We start from the raw sequence: 15,372 nt of genomic DNA, 5'->3' as shown, positions 1-15,372 counted from the left end.
TTGATCTTCTGCTGGGTCTTGTGCCTTGCACTCACCGTCACTTCCAGTTGTCAGAAGTGAGTCTCCCAGCGGCCATGAATGTGGAGATGGAAAAAGATCCATATTCAAAGTACTACTTTTAAAGTTTGAAACCTGCAGTATCAATGGGATTAATTAATTATTACATGTCCTGTAGGTCAAAATTACATAATCTTCAGCTTTCTCTTAAAAATGCACTACTTTATATGCATACATTAGTCAAAGAGAATGAGTCACAAAGAAATGCGACATTTAAGCAATATTCTAAATTTAAAAAAAGGAGGCACTAAACCCAGGCCTTGTTTGCCCTCTCAGGTGGTTGCAAAAGACCCCATGTTGCTATTTTGAAGAGTTGGGGAGTTCTCCTCCATGTCCCGGCCAAAATTTATACTTCACCCAACTAAAATAACTTATCTGACCTTACCTGAGAGGGTTGTTAATCTTTGGAATTCTCCTCACCGGATAGCGGTGAAGGCTGGGTCGTGGAATATATTCAAGGCTGAGTTACACAGAATTTTGATCGACAAGGGAGTCAAGGGTTATGGACGGAAGGCAGGAAGGTGGAGTTAAGGCCACAATCATATCAGCCATGATCTTGTTGAATGGTGGAGCAGGCTTGAGGGGCCGAATGGCCTACTCCTGCCCCTATTTCTTATGATCTTACCTTCTTTTGTGGGAGCTTGCCGTGCCCAAATCGGCTGGTGTATTTCCTACATTATAACAGTGACAACACTTCAAAAGTATATCTTTGGCTGTAAAGTACTTTGGGATGTCCTGAGATCGTGAAAGGCACTATCAAATGCAATAAAATAAAAGCAAAATACTGCGGATGCTGGAAATCTGAAATAAAAACAAGAAAAGTGCTGGAACCACTCAGCAGGTCTGGCAGCATCTGTGGAAAGAGAAGCAGAGTTAACGTTTCGGGTCAGTTCCGATGAAGGGTCACTGACCCGAAACGTTAACTTTGCTTCTCTTTCCACAGATGCTGCCAGACCCGCTGAGTGGTTCCAGCATTTCTTGTTTTTATTACTATCAAATGCAATTCTTTCTCTATTCTTAAGCACGCATGTCCAGGGGAACATCCAGATAATAAGGAGAACCTAGGGAAAGCAGAAGAGTACATTCAGTGTAGTTAAATAGATTAAGTAAAGATGTCCAAGACATGATCCACAGGCCCAATGCAGCCTGGTACCTTCTCTGATCAGACCCACGGAGCCCCAGCTAGTTAGTCTCCTTTTGTACATGTGCACAAAAGTGACTTAGCTTGTCGTGTTGATGGCCCAAAGATTATTACATTTAAATTACAGACAGAAATAGGCCATTCTGCTGAACTTGTTCACACAGGCCTCCTTCCACATTTCTTCATTGAACTCCACAATCCATTCCACATTCTAAACGCTCTCTTGGTAAGAAAAGATTTCTCCTGTATTAATCATTAACTTGTATTTATGGCCCCTAGTTCTGATCGCCCCATAAGTGGAAACATCTTCCCTATGATTACGTTACAAAATCCTTCTGTAATGAAAATGACCTGTATCAGGTCACTCCCTCATTCTTCTCTTTTCGAGAGTAAATAGCCCCAGCCTGTGCAATCTTTCCTGCTCGGTATAAGCTCTCAATTCTGTTATCACGCTAGTAAGTACTTCTCTGCACCTTCTCCAATGTCTCTGTGTCCATTTATATAAATATGTACACAAGAACTGTACACTGTACTCCAAGTGTGGTCTAACCAAGGTTTTTTAGTTTTTTAGTTTCAGAGATACAGCACTGAAACAGGTCCTTCGGCCCACCGAGTCTGTGCCGACCATCAACCACCCATTTATACTAATGCTACACTAATCCCATATTCCTACCACATCCCCACCTGTCCCTATATTTCCCTACCACCAACCTACACTAGGGGCAATTGCTAATGGCCAATTTACCTCTCAACCTGCAAGTCTTTGGCATGTGGGAGGAAACCGGAGCACCCGGAGGAAACCCACGAACCCGGGTCGCTGGAGCTGTGAGGCTGCGGTGCTAACCACTGCGCCACTGTGCCGCCCACAAACACAAGTTTATACAAGTTTAACATAACTTCTCTGCTTTTCATTCTATCCGAAGAATGAACCCCAGAACTTTGTTTGCCTTTCACTGGCCTTATTAACCTGGCCGCTACTTTTAGTTTAGACTCTTGATTTTCCAAGGAGTATGTGTCCTCCTTATTCATAGAATCATTGAGATTTACGGCATGGAAGGAGTCCATTTGGCCTATCATGTCCACACCAGCGGATAAGTAGACTTCCGGCCGAATCTCACTTTCCTGCTCTTGGTCCATAGTCTAGTAGGTTACGGCATTTCAGGTGCATATCTAAGTACTTTTTAAATGCTATGAGGGTTTCTGTCTCTACCACCCTTTCAGGCAGTGAGTTCCGAATCCCCACCGACCTCTAGGTGAAACAAATCTCCCCTTGAATCCCCTCTAAACCTCTTATCTTTTACCCTAAATCTATGCCCTTTGGTTATGGACCCCTCAACCAAGGGGAATAGGCCCTTCCTATTGACTCCATCTAGACCCCTCATAATTTTGTACACTTCAATTAGGGAAAATGTTGGAAGATATTATTAAAGACGTCAAAGCAGGGCACTTAGAAAAATTCAAGGTAATCAGACAGAGTCAACATGATTTTGTGAAAGGGAAATCATGTTTAACCAATTTATTGGAGTTCTTTGCAGAAGTAACATGTGCTGTGGATAAAGAGGAACTGGTGGATGTACTGTACTCAGATTTCCAGAAGGCATTTGATAAGGTGTCACATCAAAGGTTATTGCAAAAAATAAAAGCTCATGGTGTAAGGGGTAACATATTGGCATGGGTAGAAGATTGACTAGCTAACAGAAAACAGAGTAGGCATAAATGGGTCATTTTCTGGTTGGCAAGATGTAATGAGTGGTGTGCCACAGGGATCAGTGCTGGGGCCTCAACTTTTTACAATTTATAAAAATGACTGATGAAGGGACTGAAGGTATATTTGCCATATTTGCTGATGACACAAAGTTAGGTAGGAAAGCAAGTTGTGAAGAGGACATAAGGGGGCTACAAAGGGATTTAGACAGAGTATTAGAGTTATACAGTACATGAACAGGCCCTTCGGCCCATCGTGTCTGTGCCGGCCATCAAGCACCTAACTACTCTAATCCCATTTTCCAGCACTTGGCCTGCAGCCTTGTATGCTGTGGCATTTCAAGTGCTCATCTAAATACTTCTTAAAAGTTTTGAGGGTTCCTGCCTCTATCACGTCTTCAGGTAGTGCGTTCCAGATTCCAACCACCCTCTGAGTGAAATTTGTTTTCCTCAAATCCCCTCTAAACTTCCTGCCCCTTACCTTAAATCTATGTCCCCTGGTTATTGACCCCTCCGATAAGGGAAAAGGTTTCTTCCTGTGCAACCTATCAATGCCCCTCATAATTTTGTATCCCTCATTCAGGTCCCCCCTCAGCCTTCTCTGCTCTAAGGAAAGCAACCTTAGCCTATACAGTCTCTCTTCATAGCTGAGGCAACATCCTGGTGAATCTCCTCTGCACCCTCTCCAGTGCAATCACATCCTTTCGATAGTGTGGCGCCCAGAACTGTACACAGTACTCCAGCTGTGGCCTAACTAGTGTTTTATACAGCTCCATCATAACCTGCCTGCTCTTATATTCTCTGCCTCGGCTAATAAAGGCATGTATTCGATATGCCTTCCTAACCACCTTATCTACCTGTGCTGCTGCCTGCAGTGATCTTTGGACAAGTAAACCAAGGTCCCTCTGAACCTCTCTACTTCCTAGGGTCCTACCATCCATTGTATATTCCCTTGCCTTGTTAGTCCTCCCAAAATGCATCACCTCACACTTCTCAGGATTAAATTCCATTTTCCACTGCTCCGCCCATCTCACCAGCCCATCTATATCGTCCTGCAACCTAAGGCTTTCCTCCTCAGTATTTACGACACCACCAATTTATGTGCCATCTGCGAACTTACTGATCATACCTCCTATATTCACGTCTAAATCATTAATGTACACTACAAACAGAAAGGGTCTCAGCACCGATCCCTGTGGTACACCACTGGTCACGGGCTTCCATTTGCAAAAACAACCCTCAACCATCACCCTCTGCCTCCTGTCACTGAGCCAATTTTGGATCCAATTTGCCAAATTACCCTGGATCCCATGGGCTCTTACCTTCATAACCAATCTCTCATGCAGGACTTTATCAAAAGCCTTATTGAATTTAAGTGAGTGGGCAAAGATCTGGCAAATGGAGTATAATGTGGGAAAATGTGAAATTGTCCATTTTGGCAGGAAGAATAAAAAAGAATATTATATTAATGGTGAGAGATTACAGAGCTCTGAGATGCAGAGGGATCTGGGTGTCCAAGTGCATGAATCGCATAAGGTTAGTATGTAGGTACAGAAAGTAATTAGGCAAATTAATAGAATGTTATCATTTATTGCAAGGGGAATTGAATACAAAAAGTAGCTAGGTTATGCTTCAGCTTTCAGGGTATTGGTGAGACCAGATCTGGAGCACTGTGTATATCTACTATTGGTCTCCTTATTTAAGGAAGGATGTAAATGCATCGGAAGCAATTCAGTGAAGGTTTACTAGACTAATACCTGGGATGGGTGAGTTGTCTTATGAGGAAAGGTTGGACAGACTAGGCTTGTATCTGCTGAAGTTTAAAAGAGTAAGAGGCGACTTGATTGAAACATATAAGATCCTGAGGGGTCTTGACAGGGTGGATGTGGAAAGGGTGTTTTCTCTTGTGGGAGAAGCTAGAACTAGGGGTAACTGTTTAAAAATAAGGGATCGCCCATTTAAGACAGAGATGAGGAGAAATTTTTTTCTCTGAGGGTCGTGAGTCTTTGGAACTCTCTTTCTCAAAAGGCGTTGGAAGCAGAGTCTTTGAATATTTTTAAGGCAGAGGTAGATAGATTCTTGATAATCAAGGGGGTGAAAGGTTATTGGGGGTATACGGGAATGTGGAGTTGAGGTTACAATCAGATCAGCCATGGTCTTATTGAATGGCAGAGCAGGCTCGATGGGCCGAGTGGCTTATTCCTGCTCCTAATTTATATGTTGTTCTTATGTTCCCCTCAGCCTCCTCTGTTCCAAAGAAAACAGCCCTAGCCTATCCAGTCTTTCCTTATAATTAAAATCCTCCAGTCCAGGAAACATCCTTGCAAATCTCCTCAGTACTCTCTCCAATGCAATCACATCTTTCCTATAGTGAGGTGACCAAAACTGCATGCAGTACTCCAGATGTGGCCTGACTAGTGCTTTATACAGTTCCAGCATAACCCCCCAGCTCTTATATTCTATGCCTCGGCTAATAAAGGCAAGTATCTCGTATGCCTTCTTGACCACCTTATCTACTGTCCAGGGATCTGTGGACATGCACTCCAAGGTCCCTCTGTTCTTTGACATTTCTCAGTAAGCTCCTGTTATGATCCTTGTGGAGACCACCAGCAAACCAAAAGAATCAAATCCACCAATTGACCCCATTTAGGAAACCTTTATAAATTTTACTTTAACACTCAAACCAAAACCAACATAAACTAAACATGAAGCAACAGACAGATCATGGTTAATATATATATTAGAAATTACACCTTAACTATCAGATACAACAGTGATGGGTCTCACTGTTTCACTGACAGTCCACCCAGCATATATGACACCAAATTACAGTCAGAGTATTCTTCACAACTCTGTAGTTCCTCAGGTAGATTTTCAGCTCCTTTCTTCAAGGATTTAACCATTGTTCCTCTTCCGTCAGCAGTTCCCTCTTAATCCAAACTCCACGGGTGTGGTCTTCACCATGTGCTGCACTTATCCAGAACTTCCTCAGCTTTGCTCACGACAGTGTGGATGGTGTGGATTTACCAGTTTGCATTTTGTCAGAGTCCTTCAGTGACAATGGCAGAATTTAATGTTTAAAGCAGGAATGGTAGCATTGGGTGGGGGGTGGAGAATGGAGAATCGCGTCGATGCCGTCCGCCCTGAAATCCGGTGCTGCCACGTCGTTTCCAGAGTTTGTCAGTGGTGGGAGAGCACCAAGGCTGCGTTGCTGCCCAGACACGACAGGAAGCTGTTTTAAATTGCTGAGCAGTTGTGTTTAATGCATTTCCATCTAATTATCCTTGATTTAGGGGTTAGCGGGTACTCATGTGCCTGCAGGTTCATGACTGTTAAAACCAGGCAGCATCGTGGTGAAAGGCTTCATTGTCATGACCAGGAGGCAGCCATAAGCCGTGCTGCAAAGGGAAAGAGGGGTTTTTGGAGGCCATTGTCAGACTGTATTGCAGTGTGCTCTGCAAGGAGGTTCGGGGTCTCGGGAGCTCAGCACAGGGATTTGGGGACTTGGGGGCTCAGCAAGGTGATTGCTTGGGTTTGTTGGGGGGGGCGGGGGATGGTGCGGCATTGTTTTGGGATACCAAATGGCTATGTGAGATGTTTGGTCCCCCATACTGCTGGAAGAGAGGGTCAGCAAGGGTAAGAGCCATCAGAGACTCTGCCGGGAGAAATTTCAAAAGCTCAGTTGCCACAGCAGGGTCATCGCTGCATCGACAATGATCAGCAGGCCCACAGATCGCCTGGCATGAGTCTCATACAGTTTGTATTTTTGGACGCCCGTGGCATGATGCAGCGCCTCCGAACGGGGGAGGGCCAAGAGGCAGCTGTGCCTGACCGTGAAGCTCCACAACAAGAGCAGCAGCAGCTGGCCATGCCAAGAAGGACCCACCTAAGCCAGAGATTGTACTGGACTCGGATCAGCTCCCTTCAAATGTCCGAGCGCCATTGTCAACGAAGACTACGGTTCTCCAGGGAGGCCGTCACCCACTTATGTGCCCTGCTGCAGGATGAGTTGTGATGTATGGGATTTGGGGGTTACCCTATGCTAATGGCCCTGAAGATCACAGTGGCACTAAACTTCTATGCATCTGGACCTTTCCGGGGATCTACCAGGACATGTGTTGGGTCTCACTGGCAGCAGCACACTGCTCCATGAAGAAGATGACTAATACCTTGTCCAAGAAGGCCAGAAGACGATGTGTGCTACCGGACCAACTCTGACAGTCAGGCTGAGAGGACCATTGGATTCAGGACCATCGCTGGATTTCGGAGGTGCAAGGTTTATACCAAATTTCACGCATGTGGCCAACATGGCACCCACGGATCAGCCTGCCACATTTATCAACAGGAAGGGTTTCTATTCAATCAATGTTCAACTGGTCTGTGACCATCGAAAGCATTTAATTCCTGGAAAGCAGCCATGGCGTCTACATGTATCGACGGTCCCAGGTGCCACAGCTTTTCAGGCCCCCCCCCATTTGCCTTCAGGGATGGATTCTCGGGGACAAGAGCTCTCCATTGAAGATATAGGGCTGGATTTTACAATTTCGCCACCATGAAAGAAATGGAGGCCCGCCTGTGTGGTCCGCAGCCATAGAGCCGCTGCAATCTTCATTGTGGCGGCTCACTTGCATTCCCGGAGCGGGCCGCCACCCCCCCACCCCCGCGATCATGTGGAGGGGATGGGCTGTCCTTCGCCAACAATGGCATCAGCTGCCTGTGTGCAGGCGCTGATATCATTTTTAAAGGGCAGTCAGCCCTACCGGCTAATTTAAATATTTAAAAAAAGGTTAAATGAATTTAAATAAATACATCTCTTTTGCCCCTCTCCCACACCCCCAATAACAATTAAATTAATTATTTGTCCTTTCCCCTCCAAAACACTTACCTTTTACCATCTGACCTTCCCTCCGCAAACTGCACAAACTTTCAACTCCAACCCTTCCCACCATCCCCTACCCCCATGATGTTATTTTGACCCAGTTTCCCCCCCATCCACTGCCCCAGACTGATAAACTTACCCCCTCCCCTGCTCATCAGTGTGGTGCCTCATTTCCCTGGCCACCATGCCGAAGACCGCAGCGGGACATCAGACGGCGACGTCAGCTTCATTAAATCAATCATTTTTATTTATTTAAATATTCAAATTGGGGTCCCTTCAGCAAGCAGGGGAGGCCACCACGGGGCCTCGCCACCACCGGTAATATCGGGCCGGGCCCTCCTGGCGTCGGGGTGCATGGTGGTCCTCTCCCGGAGGCATTTTCTGGCCACGCCCCCCGCCATCAAACCCGACGCTGGGGTGGTGGGTGGTGTCGGTAAAATCCTACCCATTGGTTCTGCGGCCTGTGAGGAAACCTCGCGATGCAACGGAGGAGTGGTACAATACTTACCACAGCTCCACCCGAGTGACCATCGAGCAGGCCATTGGGCTGCTGAAGATGAGATGCTGTTGCCTAGGTCGATCTGGTGGAGCCCTGCGGACTGCCCTAGTGAGGGTTTTGTGCATCGTTGTAGTCTGCTGTGCCCTGCAAAATCTAGTACTGCAGACGGGAGGCCTTCCATGACCATGAGATGCCTGAACGACACTCATCCACCAAAATGGAGGATGTGACTGAGGGAGAGGGGCAAGCAGCATTGGATGGTGAAGACCTTGCAACGGAGGTCAGACAGATTGAGCGAGGGGCCAAGGAGGCAAGAGACAACCTCATAATCACCTGCTTCCAGCCACCATGATGTCCACTCACAGAGAAGCCAATAAAGCCTCACCTTAATGCATGCAGACTGTCACCTCCTTTCCATTTGCGTCCATGGGAGAACGTATGTTAACGAGGTCTGTTGTCATATTGACATTGCACTAAGGGGCAGGTCAGTAGCTCACAATTAAGGCATAATGGAAAATGGCTCACAGACAATGATCGTCAATGTTTTGGACAAAAGTACTTTTAATTAATCAGTACATGTCATACCTCCTACATCCGTGAGACCCCAAGTGTGGCTCGGTGGTTTTCTTATTACATATGCAAGTGCTCCTACAGGGTGTGCGACAGCAGCTGGGTTGGAGGCAGGCTGCTGATCAGGCTGCCCCTTGGCCTGCGATAACTTCGGCAGCCATCTTTGGCTGCCTGAGGCCTGGAAGGCCCCGGCTGCCTGAGTGTGTCCTGGACTAGTGCAGGGCTGTCCTCAGGCATTGCAGCTGCTGAAGCTGGGCTCACTAGCAGAGTGGTTGAGAAGCCACCCTGAGGAGTGTCCCCAGATGTGGAAGTCAGCCTCTCCTCCTCCCTTTCAAGGCTCACTTGAACCTCCCTGCTCACCAGAGAAGGATGAGGAGCAGGAGAAGTCCCCAGGCTCCTGTTCCTTCTCTCACCTTGCCGCTGCTGTTTCGAGCTCATGGCCAAGGTGATGGTGTGCAGGTCTGCGTGTAACTGTGGGATCTGGCTCTCCATGAGAGTCGTCTGTCTCTCGATGGAGGAAGCCATGTGCTCACATGTCTGAGACATGGCAGCATTCATGGCATGGATATGGATTCCTCCATCATCTGCTCATGGTTGCGCATGGCCTCTGGCATCTCTGTTGCCTTACCTCTCCCTACAGCTCCAACATGCCCTGTGCTGTCGACACCACAGGCTCATCACCAACCTGGGGCTCAGCATGTGTCTGGCCACCCACAGTCCTCTGACTATCAGAGGCCTCAGCTGTCTCACACTCTGCCAGCTGCTCGAGCTCATGTTTGATACTCTCACAGCTTGTGACCCTGATTCTAAAGCCGAGCAGTTACCCACCGAGGTGGGAGTATGTGTGTTGTTGGAAAGCGCAGGAGAATCATGGGACAGTGCATCCTCTGAGTGGTTCTCCTCCTCAGAGGTTGATAGCTGATCCCCTCTAGCTATGATCTCCTGAGGACGTCAACCTGCATGAGAGCTCACAAACGTGTGTGTTAGGCAGTGACGATCTCGTCATGCCAACCATATGTGATTTGGATATCCAGAAGTGATGTGTATATCGATGGAAGCCAATCCTCACTCTCTTGCACAGAGACTCCTATCTCTCTGTCTGATATTGCATGGCCATCGTGGGTTCCCGTCAATTCCAAGGCCTCTCCGCCGGGACTGGCAAGAGGACGCAGATCCGGAACTCCTCTGCCAGTCCGGGCTGTCTCCCTCCTGTTGTGGGCCCTCTTGTCCTACGAGAGGAAGGATGGAGATAGTGAAAATTTGCAGCGATATCAACATGACAGTTCTGCCAGGAATCAGTCCAGCAATGTTTTCAGCAGCACAAAGCTGACAATGACTCGAAGGCAGGAGTGCATGCAGGGCTAGCAGGCTCTGAAATATAGCTCCAGCACCTGCTTTGGAGTCATCTGATGCTGTAATTAACGACTCGCATCCCGTCCCCACCACGTTCTCCACTATGCAAAATGGCCGCATGCTACATGATCATGGTGAGGGGGCCACTCATGTGACGGGTGGGAATGGCACTGGAACTGGCAGCGGGCTCATTAAATTCAGCCCAATCTGTGCACAGTATGGCCGGGTCTGGTTAGTCGACTACTTTAAGTAACAGAAACAGCTCTTTGATTCAGTCTTCATTTTCTGATGCTTGCCGGCGCTCCACTCCTGCCTGATCTGCCTGATCTGGGGAGGATTCTGTCTCCTTTTATCTGGTTCTAACCAGTGTTCGTTTCCCTGGAAACCAGAAGTTGTTTTTCCAGCTTCTGTTTCAGTTTTCAGTCTCCGTTTCTGTTTCAATTCTAGTTTCCCTCTCAGTTAGGGTCTAAAGAAATAACAAGCATTGCAAGCACGAATTCCATCGCAGCTACCATTTATTGCATATTCCCTTGCCTTGTTAACATTCCCCAAATGCGTTACCTGATACTTCTCTTGATTGAACTCCATTTGCCGCTGTTCTACCACCTGACTAATCCATTGATATCTTCCTGCAGTCTCCAGCTATCTTCTTCATTATCAACTGCACAGCTAATTTTTGCAGCATCTGCAAACTTCTTAATCATGTCCCCTACACTTAAGTTTAAATCATTGATATATAATACAAAAAGCAAGGGACTTTATACTGAGACCTGCGGAAACCCACTGGAAAAAGCCTTTCAGTCATAAAAACACCCATTGGCCATTACACTTTGCTTCCTGCCTCCGAGCCAATTTTGGATCCAGCATCACTTTGTCTTGGATCCCATGGGCTTTTACATGTGTGAACAATCTGTCATGTGGTTGGGATCTTATCAAAAGCAGCCCTGCTAAAATCCATATAGACTACATCAAATGCACTACCCTCATCGATCCTCCTTGCTACCTCCTCAAATAATTTTTAATCATGCAGTCAGACACGACCTTCCTTTAACAAATCTATTCTGGCTATCTTTGATTAATCTGTATCTTTCTAAATAGGGATTTGTTCTGCCTCTCAGAAATTTTTCCAATAATTTTCTCACCTCCAAGGTTAGGCTGCCTGGAGTGTAATGATTCGGTCTATCTGTTTCTCCCTTTTTAAACAATAGTACAACGTTAGCTGTTCTCCAGTCCTCTGGCACCACACCTATAGCCAGAGAGGATTTGAAAATGATAGTCAAAGCCTCTGCTATTTCCTCTCTTGCTTCCCTAAAGAGCCTAGGATACATTTTATCCATGCCTGGGTATTTATCCACTTTCAAAGATGTTACTCTCTCACTCTGTTAATTTCATCTAATATTTCACACACCTCCTCCCTGATTGCAATGTGTGTATCGTCCCTCTCTTTTGTGACACAAACTATTCATTCAGAACCATACCCACATCCTTCCTGTGCACAAACAGGTTACCCTTATGGTCCCTTAAAAGTTCTACACTTTCTTTAGTTATCCTCTTGTTCTTTATGTATCTATAAAAAAAATGGGTTTCCCTTAATCTTACTTGCCATGTCCTCTTTTCGCTTTCCTAATTCTCTTTTTAATTTCACCTCTACAGTTTTTATACTCCTCTAGGTTTTCTGCAGTATTGAGCCCTTGGCATCTATCATTAGCTTCCCTTTTTTATCCTCTCCTTTAATCCCTCTGACATCCAAAGGTCTTTGGATTTGTTAGTCCTTTTTCTTTAAGGGAACATATTTGCTCTGAACCCTCACTATCTCTTCCTTGAATGCCTTCCACTGATATGGCATTGATTTACTTTCAAGTAGCTGTTTCCATTTATTTTAAGGAGATGAGAATGTAATCACATTTCAGCTTCGTAAAATTAGCTTTTCCCAAGTTGATAACTCTTATTCCTGGTCTATCTTTGTCCTTTTCCGTAACTACCCGAAATCGAAATGAATTATGATCACTTCTACCAAAGTGTTCCCCAACTGATACCCCTTCTACCTGCCCAGCTCATTCCCTAAATCTAAGTTCAGAATTGCCCCTTCTCTTGATGGGCTTGCTGCGTACTGGCTAAAATGTGCAATCCGCAAATTTTGAAATTGTACTTCTGATTCCTGAGCCCAAATTGTTGATGTAAGTCGTGAGCAACAGTGGCCCCAGCACTGCTCCTTGTGGAACATCACTTCCCACCTTTTGCCAGTCTGAGTAACTACCTTTAACCCCTAATCTCTGCTTTCTATTTTGTAGTTAGCTTGCTATCCATTCTGCGACTTGTCACCTGACTCCACATGAGGCATGAGTCTACTAAGCGGTGCCTTGTCAAGCGTACTTTGAAAATCCAAATATTTTATGTCTACTGCATTACCCTTGTCTACCCTTTCTGTTACTTCTCCAAAGAATTCAATAAGATTATTCAAGTGTAACTTTCTCTTTTGAAATCTGCCCTGACAATTCCATTACATCTTTGAGTCAGGATTTCATTATCTTTCCTATCACTGATGTTAAGCTGGTCTGTAGTTCCCTAGACTTGTTCAATCTCCCTTTTTAAATATAGGAATCACATTAGCTGTCTGCCAGTCCTCTGACACTATTCCCTTTTCTAATGAATATATATGTACCAGTTCCTCTGCTATCTCTTCTTTAGCTTCTTTTAGTATGTGCAGTCCTCAGTAAGTTTGATGAGTTTATCAATTAACTTCCCCCTTTCTATTTTAAATGTATTTATATATTTTTTAATCCCTTCTTCTAATGTCACGTCCACCATGTTAGTCTCCTTGGTAAATACTGAAGCAAAGTAATTATTTAGTATTCCTGCCATTTTGCTGTCATTACCTGTGAGTTTATTGTATGTATTCCTTCATGGCCCTATCTTTGTTCCTTTTTTTAAATTCGTGTGTCAGTAGAATACTTTACTGTTTCTTTTTATATTCTTTTATAATTTTATTTTGTTGTTTCTCTTTGCCTTCCTAATTGTTTTTCTTTTACTTCTTCCCTAACCTTTTCCACTTCCCTTTGTTACCTTCTCCTTTATTGTTTACGTAATTAGTGTCTGGCCTTTTTCTTTAGTTTCAATTTCATTCTTATTTCTTTATTCATCCATGGTGTGTCATTACTGGTTAATTTGTTCTTGATTTTTAAAGGGAGATATTTCTCCTGGACTTCACTGATTAACTTTTTAAATGTTTCCACTGCTGTTCTATTTCTGTCAGTAAACTTTTCCAGTTTATTTTCCCAAGTTCCATTCTCATACCATTAAAATAAATGTTTTCTGAATTTATTACTTTGTTTTTTTTAACTTACTTATGTCCTTCTCAATCTTTATCTTAAGCCTTATTATGTTTTGATCACTATTGCCTGGATGTTCACCTATGCTCACTTCTCTTTTCTGTTCTGCTTTATTTCCCATTACTGGAACCAGCAGTTCCCTCGTTGGGCTTTTTTGCATAGTGAGTAAGAAAGTAGTCCTGTACACATTGTAAAAACTTTATTCTCTCTACCCACTTTGCTACCTGTTCTTGTCAATTTATTTGAGGGTAGACAAAATTTCCTATGATTATTATTCTGAGTCCTTTACTCATTTCACATATTTGCTTACATATTTCTTACTCCACCTCCTTTCCACTATTAGGTGGGCAGCAGTACATCCCTATTAGCATGGCTGATCCCTTTTATTACAATCCATATGAATTCTGTTTCTAGTCTTTTGTTATTATGTCCCCTTTTTCAACTGCCATGGCATTATCTCTAATTAGTACAGCTATCCAACAACCTTCTTCCTTCCCTATCCTTTCTGATTATGTTATAACTTGCAATATTTTGTTGCCCCACCTCTTCTTTATGTAGCTATGTTTCAGTTTTAGATTAGAGATACAGCACTGAAACAGGCCCTTCGGCCCACCGAGTCTGTGCCGAACATCAACCACCCATTTATACTAATCCTACACTAATCCCATATTCCTATCAAACATCCCCACCTGTCTCTATATTTCCCTACCACCTACCTAAACTAGTGACAATTTATAATGGCCAATTTACCTATCAACCTGCAAGTCTTTTGGCTTGTGGGAGGAAACCGGAGCACCCGGAGAAAACCCACGCAGACACAGGGAGAACTTGCAAACTCCACACAGGCAGTACCCGGAATCGAACCCGGGTCCCTGGAGCTGTGAGGCTGCGGTGCTAACCACTGCGCCACTGTGCCGCCCACTACACCTGACTCTCCTACAAATTATTGCTTCCAGTTCCTCAGTTTATTTTGAATGCTATGTATATTGCTGTACAGACAGTTTTGCTCATCTTTAATAGTTGTCCCTTTTACTGTATCTTTAACAGTCCTTTTATACTCCTGTTTTATAACTGTTTATGTTACCTTTGTTCCTTAATAATAAAAGCAAAATACTGAAGATGCTGGAAATCTGAAATAAAACAGAGAGAATTACTCAGCAGATCAGGCAGCATCTATGAAGAGAAAAACAAAGTTAATGTTTTAGGTCGATAACCTTTCATCAGAACTGGCAAAGGTTCGAAATAAAATAGGCTTTGAGCAAGTGAAAGGGGGAGGAGGGAAGAAGAATAAAAGGAAAGGTCTGTGATAGGGTGGAGAGCGGGAGAGATTGAATGACAAAGATGTCATGGAAAAAGGCAAAGGGAGTGGTAATAGTTGTAGGAAAAGGCAAAGCATTTGAAAATCAAGTTTAAAATAGACACATGGTAAAAAAGAACAATCAGAATGGGGGTCGTGATCTGACAGGACCGGACAAAGTCAACATGGATTTACAAAAGGGAAATCATGCTTGACAAATCTACTGGAATTTTTCGAGGATGTAACTAGTAGAATAAATAAGGGAGAACCAGTGGATGTGGTGTATTTGGACTTTCAGAAGGCTTTCGATAAGGTCCCACATAAGAGATTAGCGTGCAAAATTAAAGCACATGGGATTGGAGGTAAGCTGTACATGGATAGAGAACTGGTTGGCAGACAGGAAACAAAGAGTAGGAATAAACGGGTCTTTTTCCGAGAGGCAGGCAGTGACGAGTGGGGAACCGTAGGGATCAGTGCTCGGACCCCAGCTATTCACAATATATATTAATGATAATGAGGGAATTAATTGTAATATATCCTAGT

The sequence above is a fragment of the Heterodontus francisci genome, chromosome 8 (genome assembly GCF_036365525.1).
Source record: "Heterodontus francisci isolate sHetFra1 chromosome 8, sHetFra1.hap1, whole genome shotgun sequence".
Taxonomy (NCBI): domain Eukaryota; kingdom Metazoa; phylum Chordata; class Chondrichthyes; order Heterodontiformes; family Heterodontidae; genus Heterodontus; species Heterodontus francisci.
This window is presented reverse-complemented; position numbering follows the sequence as displayed.